The sequence below is a fragment of the Spinacia oleracea genome, chromosome 6 (genome assembly GCF_020520425.1).
Source record: "Spinacia oleracea cultivar Varoflay chromosome 6, BTI_SOV_V1, whole genome shotgun sequence".
Lineage (NCBI taxonomy): Eukaryota > Viridiplantae > Streptophyta > Magnoliopsida > Caryophyllales > Amaranthaceae > Spinacia > Spinacia oleracea.
The window spans coordinates 30,171,526-30,193,873 of NC_079492.1; the positions used below are offsets into that span (position 1 = coordinate 30,171,526).

Here is a 22,348-nt window from a genome sequence, read left to right on the forward strand (position 1 = left end):
ATGCTTCATTAGGTAGACATAACCATATCTACTAAAGTCATCAGTGAAAGTGATAAAGTAGCTGAAACCACCTCTAGTATTTGTACTCATTGGTCCACATACATCTGTATGGATTAAACCCATTAGTCCAGTTGCTCGTTTTCCAACTTTAGAGACAGGTTGCTTTGTCATTTTGCCAAGTAAACATGATTCACACTTACCATAATCCTCTAAGTCAAATGGTTCTAGAATTCCTTCTTTTTTGAAGTGTTTCTATGTGTTTTATGTTTATATGGCCTAATCGACAATGCCACAGATAGGTGAGATCTGAATCATTCTTTTTGGCCTTTTTGGCCTTTTTGGTATTTATGTTATAAACTTGTTTGTCGTGATCTAATAAATAAAGTCCATTGACTAATCTAGCAGATCCATAAAACATCTCTTTAAAATAAAACGAGTAACTATTGTCTTTTATTAAAAAGGAAAATCCCTTAGCATCTAAGCAAGAAACAGAAATGATGTTTTTAGTAAGACTTGGAACATGGAAACAATCTTCCAGTTCCAAAATTAGCCCAGAGGGCAACGACAAATAATAAGTTCCTACAGCTAATGCAGCAATCCGTGCTCTATTTCCCCCTCGTAGGTCGACTTCACCCTTGCTTAACCTTCTACTTCTTCTTAGTCCTTGCGAATTGGAACAAAAGTATTAGCCACAACCTGTATCGAATACCCAAGAAGTTGAATTAGCAAGTATACAGTCTATAACGAAAATACCTGAAGATGGAACGACTGTTCCGTTCTTCTGATTTTCCTTAAGCTTTGGACATCCTCTATTGTAATGGCCAATTCCATCACAATAAAGACAGCTTGATGTGGACTTGTCCTACTTTGTCTTCTTTCTTGACTCAGCATTTCCCTTGGACTTTCCACCTTTCTTGAAGGGTCTCCCTTTAGCCTTGAGTAAATCTTTGGCTTCACAGTCAAGTACTATTTCATCCTTTCTGACAAGATGAACAAACTCTGCAACTGTTTCTTCTCTTGGTTCACTTAGGTATAGTTGCTTTAAGCGACCAAACCCACTGTGCAGTGAATTGAGCAAGATAGAGACTGCCATCCTTTCACTTATTGGTGTTCCTACCAGACTTAGGCGATCAAAATATGAAAGCATAAGCTCTACATGAATCTTAGTGGGACACCAATTCTTTGCTTAGTGTGAAGGAGCTAAACATGTGTTTCTTCGACCTCCATCCGAAAACTCCTGTTATGAGAACTAACCTTTAGACCAGACATTGATTCAATCAACTCATGGACATTCAGGTCCCTGTCCTCCGTGTTTCCTTTTTGAGGTCCGCATCCCAGGCGGCATATCTTTCAGGGGTCATGTCTCTTTCATAGTAGCTTGGCATGGGATGGAACAGTACATACTCAAATCCATTGAGTCTGACTACTTCAACTAGCTTAGCTTCCCATTCAAGAAAATTTGTTAGGTTCAGCTTGACCATAAGTTCAGAACCCATGATGATGTTTTGATCGTTGTTTGCCATAGTAAAAACTACAATTGAAAAAGAATAAACAAATAAATAACCATTCATAGTTCTCTTAATAAACATAAATTCTAGCATACATGCATAATCTATCATTTATTAAGCATTTTATTCAAGTTATGTGTTCCGGCAGGTGTGAATAAAATGATTCCAAGATCCTTAAATCATTGAAGAATTAAGCACATTATGTATTTAGACTGAATTCTAAAATATTTTAGGTAAGCAAAGCCTTTGCTAATAGTCTAGAAACTACTCTTGGTTGATAGGTACATCTGAGAACTTATTAGGTAAACCTATCTCATTTGCCACGACATAAAACGACTCCTTACTTATATCGTTGAGTTTCACCAAAACTAACATGTACTCACAATTATTTGTGTACCTTACCCCTTTAGGATCAATAAGTAACACCTCGCTTAGGCGGAAAACTATTACTAAGATTGATGTAAAGGTTTATCCAAGTAAGTGTTATTTTGGAATGGCACCTTTTAACTCAATTTTTAAAGTTTGTAACATAAGGCTCTTACTATGTTGGTTAGATTTTAAGTGAACTAAAATCCTTAATCATGCAACATAATCAAGCCATAATCTCATGCATAATTAAGGCATATTTAAAGAAATAAATAACTTAAAACATGCATAAAATATAAATGTGATCTAGTATGGCCCGACTTCATCTTAAAGCTTCAAGTTCAAACTCCGTCTTGAAAATGGATTGGAAACTCCGTCTTGAATTTCACCATGGGAGGCGCCATTTTCTTCAAATAGGATATGCTATAATTTAAACTAATTACAACTATTTGATGGTACGCAGAACATATTTATATTAAAAACTTTGGTGCATTAGACCAATTTTACATTCAAATTAATGGTACGCATACCATATTTTCTATCCTATTTGGGCCATACTAGTCACTTTCAATAACCTACAAAACTGTACATATACAATATATACCATTCACCCATTCATTTATCAATGAATGGCCCACATAGCTGGTTAGTTGATCATATTATGCATCACATAAATAGTCGCAGCAATTAATCAAGGCTTCCAATAATCTACCAATTATTCAATCTTTATTAATTCTAATCAAGTTGTTTTAACCTTAAAGGAATGTAGACCTAATCAAGAGTTTATGACTAAAAGCTCCCACTTAAACCAATAAATTTACATGCTTTACTAATTTTAAACATAAAATTGTATTTCCTAGTCTAACCGGAAACATACAAATTTAATTAAAATTTAAAGTTCACATAAATTAATATTTGAATCCTTTAATTTATTTTTAGTTTATTAAATTAATAAATTTAAATTTATTCAAGGTTTTAATTATAGTAAAATAATTAGTATAAATAAAATTTATAATAATTAAATTATTCAAAATTAAATTCTGAGAAAAAAATTAAATTACGAATTTTAAAATTAATTAAATTCGTTTTCGAACTGAAAATTTAAAATTAAATTCAAAACGCATCAATCGGATCAAGACGAGGCCATGGGCTTGCGCCCATGCCCCGTCGAGTGCACCAGGCAGCAACGCCCCTCGACTGACCGCATAGCAAGGCACGAGCAGCAGCCATGCCTAGACGCAGCAAGCCGAGCCATGCCTAGGCGCAGCAGCAGCTCGCTGTGGCGCAGCATCCCTCGCTGCCCACGCGCGCCTGCCTGCTCGGCTTGTGCCTTGCCTCATCGCCCCATTGCCCATGGCTCGCAGCACACACGCCCAGGCAGCCCATTGCCTTGCGCGCATGCCACGCTCGTTGCTCGCTGCATTCGTACAGCATGGGCGACGAGATCCCTTGCTCGTCGTTGCATGCCCGCACTATACAACACCCCTTAAGGGTAACACGTAGCGTCCATTGCTTTGTGCGTGCAAAATTCATGAGAGAATTATATAAAAATTAAAACTTTTTAATTCAAATTTATAGACAAATTAATAAATCATATTAATTTCATAAATTTAGGGCGAAAATCGAAATATTTTTATTCAATTGATTTCCGATTATCATGGATTAAAATCTAGGTCATTAAAATTTAAAATTTATCGATTTTAACAACTTTTATGGTGGTTTTAATCATGGATACTGTAGGGGTATTTTGTGTATGCAATTCCCTACAAGGGGGGGCGGTTTTTAGAAACTGTCGTATTTTTGTATCTCGAAGGAGTCGCCACCAAACATTGTTTAGGGTCTTGTTTGAAAAGACCGTAAATGACTCTATTAGGATAAGACTTGAATCTTCGAAACGGATGGGTGAGATCCGGGCACGGGAACGCGATGCTTATTCCGCGAGCTTTAGAAATTATTCAAGTACGTGACACAACATTTTCGAAAATACCCTAGTTTAGACTATGTGGGTTTGAATTTAGAGAAAATAATTTCTACTTTGTATGGTGGTCACTTTGCTTTCAAGTTAATTTAAGGGAACCTAAGATCGGGTTGTCAAAGAAATTATCTTTGTTAAGCGTGATGTAACCTTGCATTTTGTTGTATTTAGCATGTATGGTGATGAAAGCAATAAAGCAAATAAAGCAACATCACAATAGTAAATAAGTGCGGAATTAGTAAATACAAGACCCCCTAGAGATGGACTAGGGAGTAGGTCCACATTACCTAGAAGGACTAGGCAAGTAAAGATGCAGAATTGAAAGTGCGGAATTGAAATGCAGAATTGAAAGTGTGATATTGAAATTGCGGAATTGAAAGTGCGATATTAAAATTGCGGAATTAAAAGGTGCATAATTGAATTTGCAATATTGAAAGGTGCATAATTGAAAGTGCGATATTGAAATTTGTACTTGGGCACATGAGATTCGAACGCCAAGCGGCTCCTTAAAAATAAGTGCGCCCGACACGAATTCAAAGCCAAAAATCTCAACTTGGGAGAAGTTTCTCATCCCAAAGTATCCTAGATTTTGCATATAGAACTTGAAGTTGAAAGTTTGAATCTTGAAATATTGAACTTGAAATACTTGAACTTGAAATATTGAACTTGTACTTGAAATATTGAAGCTTAAGAGACTTGAATCTCAAAGATCGGGCCTTTTAATGTTGAAAAGGTTAGATCTTTGATGTGCTCTTATTTTGAAAGGACCCTAGGTTAGGAAAGTAGTCATGAGCAACCCTAAACATTATTGGATCTTGAAATTTGAAAACTTGAACTTGTATATTGAAAAATGGAGTCTTGAATCTAAAAATACTAAACCTTTAAAAGTTAGAAAGGTATCATCTTTGATTACTCCATACTTGAAGGTGATTCTAGTTCAAAGAAGTGATTAAAAACAACTTTGAACATCCTTGAATCTTGAAAGTTTGCATTTTTGTATTTTGAAAAGTTTAGTTTTTGAAAAGATGTATGATTGTTGCAAGTGACCTATTCAGTAGTAAAAATGCCAACTTGCTAATCATTTTTTGAAATAGGAAAATCAAAGAAACATGATTGAATATGGTGGGATTCGGAATTACCTATTTAGGTTTAGGAAAGAATTCCTTTTAGAGCTCCCAATTGCTTAGAACTTGAAGTTTGTATGTGTTTTTGAAGGATTTTTTTGATTTGGATTTGAGGCATAATTTTTGTATTACGACATTGTATATTGAATCTGCCTCCCTTAATGCTAGGAATTAGGGGGTATTTATAGGAAAAATGGCTGCTAAACGCCAGCCATTGCCAGCGCAGCACGTGGCGTGGATGCCGCCAAAACATGCACGCAGGCTCCGTCCTTGATTTGTCTTGTATTGATGTACCTTCGTACGAATAGTACGATGTTTGGCGTGTAGTGTTTGCTTGGAGGTTAATACTTGATTTTGCGTCTAAAAACAAGCTGTTTCGGGTTTTGAATTTGGGTTTTACGGGACAAGGCCCGGCTTGCTCGGTTTTGTGGGTCGGCGCACGAATTTGACTTGCCTTATATGATTTTGAGTGGAAAAGGCTTAGTAAAACCAATGGAATGGTCTAGTATATGAGATTATACTTGGATTTTGTATTTTGTTCCAAAAGGGGAACGACCTCGGGAGTTGGATTTTGGATTTTTTATTTTGAAGATGTTCTTAACAATTGGGACTTCCGCACGGAGTTGCTCCAACCGCCTAGGAAGGATAATGGTATTGTCATCATCCTAGAGGGGAGACACGATTTAGGTGTCTACAGAAGCCCCCACTTTGACTGAGCGTTCAGTTACGAAAGCGCTAGTTAAAGTACTCGACTTGGGAAGGAGAACCGTCAAGACGTTCTGCGATCAAGACCATTCTTTGTACGCCGGTACTTGCACAAAACATGCGTTAGAAAAAAGGATAGAGTCTACCTCCATGCGGTTGTGATGACTCCGATTTGTACTTGTACTCTTCCGCCTTTGGTTCAAGACGGAGCTTGGCATCGAAAATTTGAATCTTGAATTTTTGAATTTTGAATACCCGGAGTTGATCCGTTGTGGATGTGCTTTACTGGGGATAAGAGCTTTTTACTGGCCCGTAAGATTTTGAAATATCGGCTGACTTTCCTGGAGCTTGGGTCCGTTGGGAGTCGAACGCCTGAGTCATTGTATTCTTTGGAGTTTTTATCCTTGAAATATTCATCTGCTTGTACTTGGAGATACGGGTGTATACCCGCATTTTCGAAAGATGGCCTGATGCGACATTTGATGCTTGGTGCGGAAGACCGTAGCAGTAAAGGACGTGCAATCAGCATGGGAGACCGTGCGCGACAGATTTTGCGCATGCAGCAGGAAGCGCCCGGTGCGGAGCTCTGCGTCAGGCGCGGGGTTAAGCTATAAAAGCTCCCCTTGCCGTGCCATTTGAGGCACACTCTCTTGAATTCTTTGCTCTTCTCTCTCAAAGGTCGATTAGCCTCTCCCCTTGGTCTTGTTCTTGCCTTGTCCATGTAAGTATTTCATGTTTTTGCTTATGAAATAATCTCTAGGATTGCATGCAGATTTGAATTTTCTCGTACTTTGGAATGATGCTTGTGTGCTTAAGCTTCTTGAATTTGAGAATTATTTGATATCCACTTGAACTGGAACTGTTGGAACTTCTAGATTTGAACTTTTGAAAATTTTCTTGAATCTTGTACCTGGTATTTGTAGATAGTAGTCTCATCGGTGACCTTGCGGGGTCTCATGAGAGAATAGGCTAGGATGCCTGGATGTTGTTTGTAGAGTTTTGGAATGCTGGCTTCGGCATGGGTAGCCTAGGCGTTGGTGTTGAACTTGTATACCTGCTTCGGCGTGGATAGCCTAGGCGTTGGTGTAGAACTTGTATACCTGCTTCAGCGTGGATAGCCTAGGCGTTGATGTAGAACTTGTATTTTGAATTTGAGGTCCCTGGCTGAATTTGTACTACCACTGGGGATTTTTTGAATTTTTGACTTTGTACAGGCTAGTATAGGATAACATCTGAACTTTCATTTTTGCACGGGCTAGTATAGGATAGCCCCCAGTTTAGAATTTTGACACTTTGTACTCTGCTTGATTTATTATGCCTCGTCATACTCGGAGGAAGCTCGCCGAATCTTCGGTGGTTCGAGCTGCTGAGGAGGACGCTTCTGACGATGAAGCGGCTGCGGTAAATGCGCCGGATGGGGGTATGGTTCCCCGGAGAGCACCCACTTTTGTCGGTACTGGCTGGAGTCCTTCCGATCTAGTGTTTCGACCGGAGTTTCACTTGTCTCAGCAGCCTCACGCTGGCTTGGTGAGTCTTTTACCTTGAATTTGTATTTTGTACTTGTATAGGTTTTGAGCTGATTCGTTCATCTGTAGGCCGACGGAGAGCTGTTTCGCACCTTCTAGTCCTTGGCGGAGCTTCAGAAGGCCTTTAAAGCCATCTGTGCTGACAAGGAGGCTATGGGAATCTGGTTGCAGACGGGCCTGGTTGATTTCTGGCGTGCCATGGGAGGTACTTCGAGGAGAACAGGGATCAAACCCGACTATGGGCTTTGCTGGAGCGCTGGTGGGATACCACCAACACTTTTCATATGGCATGGGGGGAGATCACCATTACCCCTTTTGAGTTTGCCATGATTACGGGTCTTCCTTTTTCTGAGAGGAACCTGACCTTTGATTCGGAGCTGACGTGGCGCTCGGCCACTACCAGGGACTTTCTCGGCCCCGTTGTTGACTTGTCAGACGACGACACCCACGCTTTTGTGACGGTGATTATGGATGCTATCCGTGGTGTGGGTGTGTCCGCAGAGCAGAGGGTTAGGCTATTCCTCTTAGCTTTGGTGAGTAGGGTGGTGGCCCCGAGCAGGAACAGTCAGGTGCACATTAGAAAAGCCGAACAGTCAGGTGCACACTCGGCCCACAAGTTCCAGGAGGAAGAGCCGAAATCTCTTCTCCGCTGTCATGTCATCCAGGCCAATGCCCACAACGACCACCTCCACTGACGCAGAATAATTGCTATCAATGATCAAGTCTACAACTAGACCAACCAAGCCCTTAACCCCAGCAGAACTCCATGTCAAGTTGGAGTCGAAAATGACCTCTACCTCAGTAAATGGGAGGCCGCTAATCATAGCAAAGTCAAAAGAAGTAATGGTGATCTCCCCCCAGCTCATGTGAAACATATCTATGGTGTCTCACCACCACTCCAAAATGGCCTGTGTTCGGGATTTGACGCTCGTCGTTCCCCTAAAGCCTTGAATCGCTTCGCAGAAGGAAGTAAAACCAGTATGGCCATACTACAACAATTTACTAGTCTAGCGGCATTTATCTAGCGGCATTTATGTTAAATGTCACTAATATACGTCTTTAGGCGGCATATCTAGTGGCATTTCTTAAAAATGCCAGTAAAAGCTCAAATTTTCTTTGGCGGTGTATTAGCCCACTAGGCGCGGTGATTTGGACCAATTTAGTTTTATCCGCGCTTCGATTTTTTCCAACCCAAAGAAACCCTCACATAACTCCAAAAACAGAACTCAAACCCTCACCCCCAACATTTTCTCTCTCATCTACAATTCTCACTACTCAAAATATTGATGCAATTCTCTACCAACAGCTTTGAAATTCTTTATTTTCATTACAAAATTGGAGATTCTTGCTTAAAATACAAGAATTGAGGTGGAATTTGACCCGGTGGCTGCAACGGTGGTGGCGGCATCAAGGGTTTGATTGGTTAGGCGTTAGTGCTTCTTCGATCGAACGGGTAAGTCGACTTGTTAAGGAATAATCAAAGATCTATTTTCTTTTCTTTTAATTTGGTATAAGAGTTTAAGTTTATGGGCTTGATTTTTGTACTATCTTTAATCTTTGAAAATTGCAGATGAAAATTGCTCTAATGCTTTAGTTACATCAGATTTGATTTCATTTAGTTTGCATTATTTAATCTCTGACTTTGCTTAGCTTCCATTTTATGTTCGTCTTGTTATGGACTTATGGTAATTGTTAATTGGTAATTAGTTTAATTCTTGTAGATGTTCTTGTTTCTTAGAGCCTTATTGCTCGTTAAGGTAATACTCGCACTTGTTTATCTGGTTCATAATTTGATTGCAATTTACTTGCTTGTCTTTCTTAATTTGACAACATACTTGCAGATTATGTTAACGTGATCTGGGACAAAGGAGTATTTAATCTCCTTTACCTATTAGAATATCACTGTGTATTTTAGCTTCTTTTTTTTATCGTCTATTATCCCCTCTTATCTTGTTACTTGGTTCAGATGGCATAACAATTCTCAAAGAGTCAAGGGACAAACTATTTCCTTGAATAATTGCACTTTTATGTTAATTATTATGGAAGAATTTATTTCATTCATTACATTATGTTCTCTTGATAATAGAAAGACAAATAGAGGTTTTGGAGATGTACATAATTGGGTTGAATTCCCCTTCTTCTTTACCATCAAACATGTCAGCTATATACTATCTTAGTAATTTTGGAGGATTTTCGTTTGTTTAGTGAGGGATTAGGTAGTAATTGGACCACTAAAGATACCCTTATTAGTTAGAAAGTTAATTACGATAGAATTAATGCTAAATATCTTGCTATTCTTCAAATATGCAAGTGTCCACTATGTTTTGACTTGAGTGAAAGAAAAACCGAGAAGTGGAGTAACTAGAGATAATGTTGTTTAATGTAAATTAGTTTGATTACTATATTTATAACTCTTTGTTCTTTATTCATCTCAGCTTATGTTTTAATACTAAGTTAACTATTATTTGAGTTCATTGATTTGCATACAAATTCAATGGGAAGACGAAAGAGGCTTCTAACATTGACTCTTCATTCCCATGAAGCTGATGATACTCAGTGAGCTACTGGCAATATTGTGAACACTCGAACAAATATGAGTCCTCCATCAATAAGCCTAGAAGAACTAGAAGATCAAATGATTGATGGGAGTTTAGAGAATTGTTAAAGGCATTGTTGCTAGGTAGAAGAGTTCATGATTTCAGTACTTAGTACTTAGTGAACAGGTACTTATAATTTATAAGTATTTGAATACGTATTTTAAATTTTACCATTATAATGTTTCATAATAGGATCTTTGCTTTTCAGGTTATTTTTTTATCAAGTGGGGTGAACTTGTCTATTATTTATGAAGCTTAATGCTGATTGTTGCTGGTTTTGGAAGTCGTGAAGAGCCTAAATAGCCTTTGAATTGTGAAGCTTAATGCTGATTTTTGCTGATTTTGGAAGTTGTGAAGAGCCTAAATAGCCTTTCAAATGGGTATTTGCATCATGTGTAGTTAGTTTTGAAGTAGTTCGAAGTATGAATTTGAAGTTCAACAACATGAAAGATGTAACAAGTTTTTTGTGGTACCTTGGATGATGATGTAACAACAATTATTCATATCTATTAAATATATAATGATCTCCCCAATAATATACATTTGTGTATTGTTGTGATGGAAGTGAAATATGAAGATTTAAAGTATTCTGGAAGAAATTGTTTTGAAATAATCAAGCAGGAGCATGTGATATAATCTGTATATTTAATACAGGATTATTTTTTTATTAAAAAAAAGACCTTTAGTGGCATATATTCGACCCTTTTACCAGCGAATCAAATAAATCCCGCTAGATGTTCTCCCGACATTGGATCTAGCGGCACATAGGTAAAAGCCGCTAAAGGTTTTAGTGGCATTTTTAAATGCCGCCTAAGAGCAAAAAAAATGCCGCTAAAGCCCTGTTTTGTTGTAGGCCCAAATCACCCGGGTCTCCTCAACGACAAAAATGGTCTGAGAACAAAACACTCGGATCCCCACCCTATCAACTTGCATGAGGGGAATCAATACACACTTATACAAATTCAAAGAGCAAGCCCTAAAGTAGGGTACGAAGCATACCAAGCCGGCACTTGGCCATTGAGACAAATGATATCTCGGGTGAAACACTAGGTCAGTGGGCTGCCAGCCGTCACCGTCAAAAATGGGTCTTTCCCTAGGGATCGTGCCCGAAGGGAGCTCCTCTATCTCAGCAAATTCGTTGTCCGAAGCATCCTCCATAGCCGCTCGACTGCTCGAGCATTCAGCAAGCTGTCTCCGAGTGTGACAAGGCAAACTAAAAGATTCAAAATACAAGAATCAAACATCCAAGTCCGGGGGCTATCTTATACTAGCCCGTACAAAATTCAAGAGCTTAAGAATCCCCAATGGCCATACAAGTCTAGCCATAGACCTCTACTTCAAAATACTATTCAGAGGTCTACACCAACGCCTAGGCTATCCGTGCCGAAGTAGGTATTCAAGGTCTACACCAACGCGTAGGCTATCTGAGGCGAAGCAAGTATTCATGGTCTACACCAACGCCTAGGGTATCCGAGCCGAAGCGGGTATTCAAGGTCTACACCAACGCCTAGGCTATTCATGCCTATTTCTATCCAAGATTCATAAAAATCCCTAGAAGAATCTCTCTCTACAAATTCTAAGTACAAGATTTCAAGTGCAAGAGTTTAAGTTCAAATCCTACAAAGTTCCAACAGTTCAAGTTCAAGGTGGCTACCAAACAATTTTATTCCAAGTACAAGAGGCCTATCATCTTTCAAACATTCTCAAGATACAAGCACAACATCAACAAATACAAGAACATTTCAAGTACAAGAACTTATCCTACATGCAATCATAAGGTAATTTCATAAACTAAACTTGAAATACTTACATAAACAAAGTGTAGAGGAGAGACAAGAGCAACAAAACCAAAGGGAGGGAGCAATCGCACTTTGAGGGAGCAAGAAGAAGAAAATGAATGTGATCATGCAAAGAGCACGACGGGGGGTATTTATACTCAAGCCCAGCGTTGGGCACTGGCCTCGCGCCAGGCGCAACCCATGCGGTCATCCTTGCTGATTATGTGTACTTTGCTGCAATGGTTTTTTGCACCAAGCATCGAACGTCGATGCATGCTACTTTCCAACGAATACGGGTATATATCTGTTCTTCCATCATCAATGGATAAAAATCTCAAGCATACAAAGTCCGAAAAATATGCGGATTTAAGCTTTCTACTCCCAACGGACCCAAGCTCCGAGAAAGTAAAAAAAGCTCAAAGCCCAAGAGTCAATAAAAAACTATTTTCCCCAGTGGGTACATTCCCCAGCGGTTTAAGCCTCAGACGACATTCGAAGCAAGTACAAATACCAATGGATTCACTCCGGGTATTCAAATTCAAATTCAAAGATCAAGGTTCAAAATTCTAAATTTTCGATGCCAAGCTCCGTTCTAAGTCAAAAGCGGAAGAGAAATGCAATCCATACAAAGGTCAGAGTCGAAAAGCCGCACGCATGTAGACTATACCCTTTTTCTAACACTTGTCTTGAGCAGGTACCGGCGTACAAAGAATCATCTTGATTGCAGAGCATCTTGACTATTCTCCGTGCCTATTCGAAAACTTTGACTTTCACTTTCCTAACCGAACGCTCAGTCAAAGTGGGGGCTTCTGTAGGCACCAAATTTGTGTCTCCCCTAATGGGATGATGACGAAACCGTTATCCTCTCTAGGTGATTAATATAACTCCGTGCGGAAGTCATAATTGCTAAAATATATTCCAAAATCCAAATTCCAATTCTCGAGCCCGTTCGCATTCCAGAACTCGGTACAAAATTCAATTTCCAAAAATCAAAATCAAAATCTAAACCCAATGACAACCAATGGACCTCTCCATTGGTCTTACAAGGATGTTTCCGGTTGAAATGACATTAAGCAATCCAAAATCGGGAGCCGACCCATAAAAACGAGCATGCCGAGCCCCGTCCCATAAACTGAGTCCAAAATACAAAACCCGAGTACAAAAATAGGACTGTTTTTAGTCACAACATGCCTTAACCTCAAAGATAAACTACATGACAAAAATCAATGCAAAAGGAAGGTGTCATCGTCCTTGTTTGGCGTGACCTGGGACACGTCACCTGCGTCAGGTGCTGGCGTTGCGCTGGGCGCTGACGTATCTTGGCGTTTAGCCAGATAATTTTCTATTTAAACCCCAATTTTCACCCTAAAATGGGGGGGAGGGGGAACAATTTCAATACAACGTCGTAATACCATTTTCTCGACTCAAAATCAAAACACAAATCCCATTTCCCCACTTTCAATTCCTATAATTTTCTAAAATATTAAAGCAATTGGGAGCACTAATTGGAGAGTTAACCTAAATCTAGAAAGGTAATCTAAATCCCTAATACAAAATCACTATGATTTAATCAAATTTTCTACCTTTTCTAACATTTAATCAAAATATTAAAGCAATTGGGAGCACTAATTGGTATGATTGGTAAATAGTGTTTGAGCATCTTTCTAAGTATTCGAGCTATGGTGTGACAAATTTTGAAATAACCTACGGAGTACATGATTAGAGAAATATGAGTGTGACTCATATATATTAACCTCTGTTGGGATTAATAAGGTTTAGCAAGAACTATCGGTTGAATCATAAGCCATAGATATATTTTCTTTGTACTCTTTTGCTTTTCTCGAACTATTATTTGAGCCATATAATTTTATAATAAGATCTACAAATTATTTTTATGAGATTATTATTTTATTTATTTATGTTATGATTAAAGTTATCGCTAAACGATGGTTTCACCAATATACCAGTTATTGTATGATTTTAGTTCGAATATGACGAAAATGATTGGTTACAACGAAAAACACTTTCGAAATAAGTTTTATGATTTGGGTAATCATAGGAAGTAAACTAATTGATCTTCTAGAATCTAGTTTTTGAACTACTCAATATATTATGTATTTTCATTAATTACTTGATTTTCCGAATTATGAAGTATGGCCTATATTTAACAAGTTATCCTTTAATGAGTTGGGAAGCTCAACATTTTATTAAATTATTTCGTTTGAGATCTTTATATGCTTTTCTGTAAAGAGTATGTTAGAATTTGAAAGACCAAGATTATTCTTTGAATAAGATGAAAAAATATAAATAATTTATATTACAATACGATTAAATTGTGGATTTATATATCGTTTTATACTTTATCTCTAATGATAATTAGTTATAAGATCTATGTGATAGAGTTTTGTACGTAACCATGTGCGATTGAGCATGAAATTAAGTTTGCATAGTATGGATTGAGCTATTAAGCTTGTTTGGGTATAGTATTTTATTGAGAAGACAGATTCATTTAGGATTACTTATAAGTGACCGGACTTTATGAAGATTACGCATTAGAAGGATATGAGCTTATTATGCTATGGTGATTATAAGAAAATGGTTTGGAGGTGTGATCTTTGTGTTACAAACCAAACTGAACGTGCAATTGTGTAATTGAGATTAAGGATTTCGATGGATTAATAGTGAGTTGAAAATTTGAGATGGAGAGTATGATTTGGGATATGTTTAAGAAATAGGATTTGCCTTGAAGTATAATTTATATTCGAGTGTTGTTAAGAATATTGGACTTTATATATATACTATGTTCAAAATCGTTTTTCAAGAATCACGTACACGAAATTTGTGAAAAGTTATGAGTAATTCATTATGATCTTTAGGCGAATATTTTGGACAAATTTATCACTTTGTAAAAGTATGGTTTGTGCCAATATTTTCAATTGTGTTTAAGATTTCAGACGAGGTTTTGTTATGATACAAGACTTTGAGTAAGTGTGAGAATATATATTTCCTCAATTTATTGGATAATTTTTCAAATGTGTTTTAGTGGGGAAGAAGCCGTTAACAACGGTCATGAACAACACTTGTGTATTTGTGTGCGATCTGTGTAAATGCACAAATGTGCATCTGTGTAAATGTACATCTGTACATCTGTGGGGGGACATGTCCTAAAGTCTTGCAAGCATCTGTGAAAAGGTGGGTGACGACCCCTAAAAAGTTTGGAGACAGTGGTTATTCAACCAGTCTCTATTCGTGTTCTCTTCCCCCAATTAGTATATAAGTTTAAAAACACAATGTGTTTGATTTTCTAGAATAATAAAATATTATGAAGGAATTTATGTGTGTGTTTTGAAATATCAAACGTATATTGTTTGCGAATTTTTAAGTATCTTTTTGATACATTATCCATTATTTATAAGAACAAAAGAGTTATAGTTATTGTGATTAATTTGGAGAGTTGATTATTGTGATAAATCAGAGTTAGAATATTAGTATTTTTAAAAGGTATATATTCGAGGAAAAGTTATGTTGATGTAAGAAATACAATGTAGAAAATAGTTATTATTATACTTTGTGATGGATATTGTTGTTTGAGCTATGCTAAAGATTATGTCAGTTCTAGAAATAGTTATGAGAAGTGTGTTTAGAACCCTAATGAGATATTTTCTAAGTGTATGATAGATATCGATCTTTGAGAATATATATATTTTAAGTTCGTGGAAGTTGTGAGAAATACGATCATTAAAGTATGTAAACATATGCTAATAGTCTTGACTAGTTTATTTGATCAATAATTATGGTTTGATTCAATGTTTTCATGTGAAATGATTAAAGTTATTGCAATATGTTTACCGAGCCAAATTTAAAATATGATTTTATTCATAGCAATAAGTTTTATCTTTGAAATAAGAAAATCACGATGTCATGTTTTAAGCCACCAAAAATGAATTTCAGGTTGGACAGTGTGTACTCAGTTTCCCTGACTTTGTTCTTTGAATCTGTCCTGGTGGGGGCAGACTTCTTTCTAGTGATTTTGCAAGTATGGGAAAGGTCAGAGGTGAATCAAGCATGTGAATGTGGAAGAAGTTTGTGGGCTAGAATATTGTGGTAGAACTAAGGATTTCTAATAGTATAAAATATCTTTGTCAATTTCTAAAGTTAATCGTGTTAGGTTATGATACATATGACAATTCATAAATCATGCGGAAAAACCATTTAGCCAGGAATACATATTATTTACACATAATCATATACCATAGTTTAGATGCATACTCTTTGTTGCGTGCCTTCCCTAGCTGCGCCCGAACCGAACAAGAACAAGTCTTTAGGATTCCAAGTGTCGTCCCTCCGTAGATAGTCCACAGCACGTCCGGATCCGCCTTAAGATTGACCAACTAGAATCGCCCTTAAGGTACTAAAGATTTTCGGCACTTATAGTCAAGAAATGTGTCTGAATTTTCTCTCAAAAACTCACTTTGAATACTTGAATTAATCTATTAAAATATGTGACCCTAGGCACTTATTTATAGAGTTATGGAAAGGGTTTTGGAATCCTATTAGGATACTAATTTATTTAATTATAACCCTACTAGGACTCTAATTAAATAATCATTATCTAATAGTTTTAGGATTTAATCACACTTCGAATCCTGATTGCTTCACGATTCCCGCACAAGCATTGCACGAGTACCATACACCCGCGCAAGCCTTGCGGCCCACGCTAGGTGCACAGCGCTCGTCCCACTGCTGTGCTCCAGCGCGCGCGCCCAAGGCCTTGGCTGGGCCTGGCCTTGCGATGGGCCTGGTCGAGGCTTGGCGTGCGATGGTGCGCGTTGGCTCGCTGGGCGACGGCCTGGCTTCGTGTTGGGCCTTCGTCTAGCGGGCCTCGTCCGATGCTAATTCGTACGATACGCTTCCGATTAAATTCCCGATTCCGGAATTCATTTCCGATACGAACAATATTTAATATTTCCGATTCCGGAATCAATTTCCGTTTCGAACAAATATTTAATATTTCCGTTTCCGGAATTATTTTCCGATTCCGATAATATTTCCGACAATATTTCCGTTTCCGGCAATATTTCCGATTCTGGCAATATTTCCATTTCCGATAATATTTTCCGATACGTACCATGTTTCTGTTTCCGGCAACATCTACGACTTGGGTAATATTTATATTTCCGATACGATCCATATTTCCGTTTCCGGCAATATCATCGTTTCCGGAGTATTCATTTCTTGCCTGTGACGATCTCAGCTCCCACTGAAACCAAGATCCGTCGATTCCGAATATCCATAGATGGAGTATTTAATGCCATTAAATACTTGATCCGTTTACGTACTATTTGTGTGACCCTACGGGTTCAGTCAAGAGTAAGCTGTGGATTAATATCATTAATTCCACTTGAACTGAAGCGGCCTCTAGCTAGGCATTCAGCTCACTTGATCTCACTGAATTATTAACTTGTTAATTAATACTGAACCGCATTTATTAGACTTAACATAGAATGCATACTTGGACCAAGGGCATTATTTCCTTCAGTCTCCCACTTGTCCTTAGGGACAAGTGTGCATTTTCCTAATTCCTTTGTCGCTCGATGCTTGCTCTTGAACATAAGGTAAGAGTTGTCATCCTTATTATGTCCAGAGGTGTTTCTCGGTTTCAGAGTTCAACTGATCAAATAAACAGATAATCATAGCCTATGATTCATTCGAGCACGGCCATGCATTTCACAGTTTCTAGCTCTCCGAGTGGCCTTGTACAACTTTTAAGCATCTCATCCCGATTTATGGGAGGACAATCCCAATCTTGCGATCTTGAGATTAGACTTCGTTTGATAGGTGATTACCTGAGCGTTGCCTTTATAGCCTCCTTTAACGGTGCGACGGTTGGTCAACGTCAAAGCAACCAGTTCTCAAACAAGTAATCTCAAATCACTCAGGTATTGAGGATTTAGTGTCTAATAATTTTAATGAAATTTACTTATGACAGATTTTCATCTCTTACAGTAAAGTTTCATAGGTCTTGTCCGATACTAGTCTTCTCAAAGTAAGTATCTATGCAAATGATTATGACATTGCCATGTCCACATAGTTCAAGAAACAGAACTACTAGTCATCTTGCATTCTAATCGTCTAACGTTTTCTATGCGTCCAATTTTATAGAAAACTCCGACCAGGGACCTTTTTCAACCTTTGACATTCAAGTTCACTTGATAGACATTTCTTAGTCACAGGACTGGTCCTGACAGTCTATCTTGAATATATCGTCAAATTGAAGGGACTCATCATTTAATAAACCACAAATTAAATGGAAAAATGAATTCTTTTCATTTATTGTGAATGATTAACCAATAATGTTTTACAAAGATTTAAACTCTAAAACTTTAAAACATTAAACAGAGACATCAAAGCCATTCTCCAATATGCTTGATTCCCATAGCTGCAGTGTGCGAGTTGTGCTTCGCTTGCGGCAGAGGTTTAGTCAATGGATCTGATATGTTGTCATCAGTTCCAATTTTTCTTATCTCGACTTCTTTTCTTTCAACGAACTCTCGTAGAAGGTTAAATCTACGAAGTACATGCTTGACTCTCTGGTGGTGTCTAGGCTCCTTTGCCTGTGCAATAGCTCCGTTATTGTCACAATACAGGGCTATTGGTCCTTTAATGGAGGGGACTACACCAAGTTCATCTATGAACTTCCTTAGCCATATAGCTTCCTTTGCTGCTTCATGTGCAGCAATGTACTCCGCTTCAGTTGTAGAATCCGCAATGGTGCTTTGTTTAGCACTTTTCCAGCTTACTGCTCCTCCGTTGAGGCAGAAGACAAACCAAGACTGTGATCTGAAATCATCTTTGTCGGTTTGGAAACTTGCGTCTGTATAGCCTTTAACAATTAATTCATCATCTCCACCATAGACCAGGAAGTCATCTTTGTGCCTTTTCAGGTACTTCAGAATGTTCTTGGCAGCAGTCCAATGCGCCTCTCCTGGGTCTGACTGGTATCTGCTCGTAGCACTGAGTGCATACGCAACATCCGGGCGTGTACATATCATAGCATACATTATTGAACCAATCAATGATGCATATGGAATCCCATTCATTCGTCTACGCTCATCAAGTGTTTTTGGGCACTGAGTCTTGCTTAGAGTTATTCCATGAGACATGGGTAGGTAGCCTCGCTTGGAGTCCGCCATCTTGAACCTATCAAGCACCTTATTGATATAAGTGCTTTGACTAAGTCCAATCATCCTTTTAGATCTATCTCTGTAAATCTTGATGCCCAATATGTACTGTGCTTCTCCTAGATCCTTTATCGAAAAACATTTCCCAAGCCAAATCTAGACAGAGTTCAACATAGGAATTTCATTTCCGATAAGTAATATGTCGTCGACATATAATACTAGGAAAGCAATTTTGCTCCCACTGACTTTCTTGTATACACAAGATTCGTCTGCGTTCTTGATGAAACCAAAGTCACTGACTGCTTCATCAAAACGTATATTCCAGCTCCTGGATGCCTGCTTCAATCCGTAGATTGACTTCTTTAGCTTGCATACCTTTTTAGCATTCTTTGGATCCTCAAAACCTTCAGGCTGTGTCATAAACATAGTTTCTGTTAAAACGCCGTTTAAGAAAGCAGTTTTGACATCCATCTGCCATATTTCGTAATCGTAATATGCAGCGATTGCTAACATTATCCGAATAGACTTTAGCATTGCAACTGGTGAAAAGGTTTCATCGTAATCCACACCGTGGACTTGCCTGTAACCTTTTGCAACCAATCTAGCTTTGAAAACTTCAAGTTTCCCATCCTTGTCCTTTTTCAGTTTCAAAAACAATTTGCTTCCAATGGCTTGGTAGACATCTGGCAAATCGACCAAATCCCATACTTGGTTTTCAGACATGGAGTCTAATTCAGATTGCATGGCTTCTTGCCACTGCTTAGAGCTAGGGCTCGTCATAGCTTGTTTGTAAGTCGCAGGTTCATCACTTTCAAGTAATAGAACGTCATAGCTCTCGTTAGTCAAAATACCTAAGTACCTTTCCGGTTGAGATCTATATCTTAGCGATCTACGCGGGGTAACATTTCTAGATTGACCATGATTCTCACCAGATTCTTCTAAAGATCTCTGAGTTTCATCCTGAATGTCATCTTGAGCATTCTCTAGAGTTTGTTGTTCGACTCGAATTTCTTCGAGGTCTACTTTTCTCCCACTTGTCATTTTGGAAATGTGATCTTTCTCCAAAAAGACACCATCTCGAGCAACAAACACCTTGTTCTCAGATGTATTGTAGAAGTAATACCCCTTTGTTTCCTTTGGATAGCCCACAAGGATACATTTGTCAGATTTTGGATGAAGTTTGTCTGAAATTAATCGTTTGACGTATACTTCACATCCCCAAATCTTAAGAAAAGACACATTTGGAGGCTTTCCAAACCATAATTCGTATGGAGTCTTTTCGACAGCTTTAGACGGAGCTCTATTTATAGTGAGTGCAGCTGTATTTAGTGCATGTCCCCAAAATTCTAATGGAAGTTCGGCCTGACCCATCATTGACCTGACCATGTCTAGCAAGGTTCTGTTCCTCCGTTCCGACACACCGTTCCATTGTGGTGTTCCAGGAGGAGTCAATTCTGATAGAATTCCACATTCTATCAGATGGTCATCAAATTCATAGCTCAGATATTCACCACCTCTATCAGACCGCAGTGCCTTAATCTTCTTGCCTAATTGATTCTCTACTTCACTCTGAAATTTCTTGAATTTGTCAAAGGATTCAGACTTATGTTTCATTAGGTAGACATAACCATATCTACTGAAGTCATTAGTGAAAGTGATAAAGTAGCTGAAACCACCTCTAGCATTTGTACTCATTGGTCCACATACATCTGTATGGATTAAACCCAATAGTTCATTTGCTCTTTCTCCAACTTTAGAGAAAGGTTGCTTTGTCATTTTGCCAAGTAAACATGATTCGCATTTACCATAATCCTCTAAGTCAAATGGTTCTAGAATTCCTTCCTTTTGAAGTCTTTCTAAGCGTTTCAAGTTTATATGGCCTAATCGACAATGCCACAGATAGGTGAGATCTGAATCATTCTTTTTGGCCTTTTTGGTATTTATGTTATATACTTGTTTGTCGTGATCTAATAAATAAAGTCCATTGACTAATCTAGCAAATCCATAAAACATCTCTTTAAAATAAAACGAAAAACTATTGTCTTTTATTAAAAAGAAAAATCCCTTAGCATCCAAGCAAGAAACTGAAATGATGTTTTTAGTAAGACTTGGAACATGGAAACATTCTTCCAGTTCCAAAACTAGCCCGGAGGGCAACGACAAATAGTAAGTTCCTACAGCTAATGCAGCAATCCGTGCTCCATTTCCCACTCGTAGGTCGACTTCACCCTTGCTTAACTTTCTACTTCTTCTTAGTCCCTGTGGATTGGAACATAAGTGTGAGCCACAACCTGTATCTAATACCCAAGAAGTTGAATTAGCAAGTATACAGTCTATAACGAAAATACCTGAAGATGGAACGATTGTTCCGTTCTTCTGATCTTCCTTTAGCTTTGGACATTCTCTTTTGTAATGGCCTATTCCATCACAATAAAGACAGCTTGACGTGGACTTGTCCTGCTTTGATTTAGCATTGCCCTTGGACTTTCCACCTTTTTTGAACGGTCTCCTTCTAGCCTTGAGTAAATCTTTGGCTTCACAGTCCAGTATTATTTCAGCCTTTCTGACAAGGTGAACAAATTCTGCAACTGTTTCTTCTCTTGGTTCACTTAGGTATAGTTGCTTGAAGCGACCAAACCCACTGTGTAGTGAATTGAGCAAGATAGAGACTGCCATTCTTTCGCTTATTGGTGTTCCTAGTAGACTTAGGCGATCGAAGTATGAACGCATAAGATCCACATGGAACCTCAGTGGGACGCCTACCCTCTGTTTAGTGCGAAGGAGCTGAACATGTGTTTCTTGGACCTCCATCCTATAACACCTGTTGGGAGAACTAACCTTTAGACCAGACATTGATTCAATCAACTCATGGACGTTCAGGTCCCTGTCCTCCGTGTTTCCACGACAGATATCCCTTAGATTCTTGATGAGCGTAAAAGGTTCATAGGCTACAAACCTTCTAGCCCAATCATCAGGGATATTGTTCAGCATGAGACTCATAACCTTTTTGAGATCCGCATCCCCGGCGTAAAATCTCTCAGGGGTAATGTCTCTGGCATAGTAGCTTGGCATGGGATGTGATAGTACATACTCAAGTCCATTGAGTTTGACTATTTCAACTAGCTTAGCTTCCCATTCAAGAAAATTTGCCAGGTTCAGCTTGACCATAAGCTCAGAACCCATGATGATGTTTTGATTGTTGTTTGCCATATTAAAAAACTACAATTGAAAAGAATAAACAAATAAATAACCATTCACAGTTTCTCTTAATAAACTTAAATTCTAGCATACATGCATAATTCAATGTTTATTAAGCATTTTATTCAAGTTATGTGTTCCGGCAGGTGTGAATAAAATGATTCCAAGATCCTAAAATCATTGAAGAACTAAGCACAGTTTGTCGACTTAATCCTAAAACATCTTAGGTAAGCAAAAGCCTTTTGCTAATAGTCTAGAAACTATTCTTGGTTGATAGGTACGTCTAAGAACTTATTAGGTAAACCTATCAATTTTGCCACGACATAAAAGGACTCCTTACTTATATCGTTGAGTTTCACCAAAACTAACATGTACTCACAATTATTTGTG

The 22,348-nt window shown here is 38.2% G+C and overlaps 1 long non-coding RNA gene across 1 annotated transcript; it reads left to right on the forward strand.

Annotated features, from left to right (window-relative positions):
• Positions 1-8,394: 8,394 nt before the first annotated feature.
• LOC130464023 (uncharacterized) lies at positions 8,395-10,326 on the forward strand. The gene is made up of 3 exons (XR_008924314.1): positions 8,395-8,657; positions 9,748-9,927; positions 10,010-10,326. It is a non-coding gene; the product is annotated as an uncharacterized lncRNA (long non-coding RNA).
• Positions 10,327-22,348: the final 12,022 nt, after the last annotated feature.